General features: G+C 39.6%; 1 long non-coding RNA gene across 1 annotated transcript; it reads left to right on the forward strand.

Moving 5' to 3' along the window:
- Positions 1–439: 439 nt before the first annotated feature.
- LOC139022698 (uncharacterized) lies at positions 440–1948 on the forward strand. The gene is made up of 2 exons (XR_011473753.1): positions 440–522; positions 597–1948. It is a non-coding gene; the product is annotated as an uncharacterized lncRNA (long non-coding RNA).
- Positions 1949–3085: the final 1137 nt, after the last annotated feature.

Genomic DNA, 3085 nt, shown 5'->3' on the forward strand with positions numbered 1-3085 from the left:
CAAAATTACTTCTTTAGATTATTTAGTTTAAGGAAGTGTGTAGTCACCATTCTGTATCATAACAGCTATGAAGTTATATATTTAGAACCACCTGCTCGCATTGGAAATCTAGCGACGTGCTGTGTCGTCCTAGAACTGTCTAGTTTGTTGTGTTCTTGACTTGTAAAAACAGAGTAATAAATAAATAATGTAAACATAGCATAATTGCCAGGAAGCTCTACATTTGTTTTTAAAATCACACTATATGTTGTTAAAACTGGCCTCATTATTGAGAGATCTATTTAGGAATTTCCCCTCGTAGCAAGTTGTTTTATCATGTGGAGTTTCATTCGGGTCCTCTATTTAAAGATTAACACCAGTGTCTTTGGCAGGAGAAGACCCGACTCAGAGAACCAGAGCCAGGACGTCCAAACCAGCAAGACGAACCAGTGCTCCACTGTAGAAAGGGTTGTAACGTTTATGGGACCTGACAAACAACATGAGAAAATACACACAAGGGAGAAGCCTTACCACTGCTCCCAGGTGAAAGTTTTAACCAGTCACAGCTGAAACACATGAGAGAATACACACAGGAGAAGCCTTACCACTGCTCCCAGTGTGGAAAGTGTTTCAAACAGCCAGGGCATCTGAAACGCATGAGAGAATACACACAGGGGAGAAGCCTTACCACTGCTCCCAGTGTGGAAAGTGTTTTAGCCAGTCAGGAGCTGAAACGCACGAGAGAATACACACAGGGGAGAAGCCTTACCACTGCTCCCAGTGGGAAAAGAGTTTTAAAGTTTTTAGGAAATCTTAAAGCTCATGAGAGAATACACACAGGGGAGAAGCCTTACCACTGCTCCCAGTGTGGACAGTGTTTCAAGCAGTCAGGGGAGCTGAAACAACATGAGAGAATACACACAGGGGAGAAGCCTTACCACTCCTCCCAGGGTGCAAAGCTTTTGCCCATTTAGGAAGCCTGAAAGAACACATTAGACTGCACACAGAGCGGAGAATGCTTACAAAAGCCCAGACTTTGGGAATATATATTACTCATAGCAGTCATTTAAACGTCATTAGAGAATCCACACAGGAGAAATTACTTCTCTTAGTGTGTATACTGATATTTCACATCACATTGACTTAAAATTCATCAGAGAACATACACAGTGCTCCTGTTGACTGATAATGTGTTTACCTGTTTTCACTATATGAAATTGTTTCTTCCAATAAACCTGTACCTGTTAAGAAACTGATTGTTAGAACTGTTAAGGCTCCGTGGATTGATGAGGAATTTAAAAACTGTATGGTCACAAATAGAAAAGAGTAGAGGGCCTGGAAAGAGTTTTAACCAGAAAGGACACCCAAACCAACCCCTGAAAATACACACAGGGGTGAAGCCTTACCACTGCTCCCAGTGTGGAAAGGGTTGTAACCAGTTAAGGGACCTGAAAACACATGAGAGAATACACACAGGGGAGATGTCCTACCATTGCTCCCAGTTTGGAAAGTGGTTTACAATGTTAGGGACTCTGAGAATACATGAGAGAATACCTACAGGAGAAAAGCTGTACCACTGTTACCAGTGTGGAAAGAGTTTTTCCCACTTATGTCAACTGAAAACACATAAGTGAATGCACACAGTCGAGAAGCCTTACCACTGCTCCCAGTGTTCAAAGCATTTTAACAAATTAGGAAGCCTTAAAAAACAGACTACACACAGAGGAGAAGGCTTACAAAATGCTCAGACTGGGAAAACATATTACTCATCACAGTCATTTAAACGTCATGAGAGAATCCACACAGAAGAGAAGAATTACTTGTAAATTGATATTTCACATCTCATTGACTTAAAATTCATCAGAGAACATACACAGTGCTCTCATTGTGCTCTCATTGTCTTATATTGTTGACTGATAATGTGTTTACTTGTTTTTACCGTATGAAATGAAATGGTACAAAGTATACTTTTTATTAGAAAACATGAATTTAATATGGAGTCTGTCAGTTTGAATATAAAGAAGATCAGGTTCCTTGTTTTAAATGGTCTTTTTTAAACTCTGTGTTTATCTGGGTGTCATTCCTCCAGCACTACAGATAATAAGTGATATTTGGATGTGATGCATTTGTTCCATTGTTACATTTGCATTTGTGCCCACTGATGATTTAATGACATGAAAATGTTCAGACTCTGTAATGGAAAACGTTAATTGTATGGTGTCCACATAACTGAGTATGTGACTAACCTTGTGAAACTGTCCTATTATAATCTCCTGTTCCCTGGGAGTATCATTCTGTGTTGCAAACAGCTGCACCTGTGTCCTTGTATGAATAAAGTCCTCCTCAGGAACAGGAACTATAAAGATATGTGCTCATCACCCAATGCTTCAGGAATTCAGACTGTCTACACTGCGCGGTGTAACTCGTATTCTCTCTGAGCTCAGAAATAAAGAATCTTGGTTTGACTTGGATCCAGCAGATCCTTATTATAATTCCATCACCTCAACCTATTGCTGATTATTGTCTCAATGAAGAGTTCCTTTTCACCTTTCCTGAGGGCATTTACAAGCCTCCCACTGGTTGAAGTAAACGTTTATCAGCATGATGAGATTATATTTTATTTGTCACAATGGAACCTCAAGCCATTCAATCAGGCATGTCACACAGAAGAAGACCATCACATGTATTGGAATGGCAGCATCAAGCTCTCACCATTGATACTTATTCAGCACATACCACTGTGAAGTCATAACTAATTCATACTGTAGCTTGAACCATGGAATAGACTATGGGGACACAACAATGGATTAATCATAGTGGAGGTACTCAACAACCATATATCATAGATGTCAGATTAAGTAACGTGTTTATTATAATAATATTGCAGCAATTAACGAGATTTCCACCACGACCATTATATCGCCTATAGAATTTTTACTGACACAGAAAAAGAACAACACACACAATGTCAACACCGAAAGTAGCAAAATCGTCTGTCGGATTTAAAAACTTAGTCACAGCGATTTCCTGATATTCACTTCGCCCGGTCTCTTTTTGAAATGTTGGATCAATATCACCACCACTTACATGATATGGATGAAGCCCA

This window comes from Salvelinus sp. IW2-2015, linkage group LG20 (assembly GCF_002910315.2).
Source record: "Salvelinus sp. IW2-2015 linkage group LG20, ASM291031v2, whole genome shotgun sequence".
Taxonomy (NCBI): domain Eukaryota; kingdom Metazoa; phylum Chordata; class Actinopteri; order Salmoniformes; family Salmonidae; genus Salvelinus; species Salvelinus sp. IW2-2015.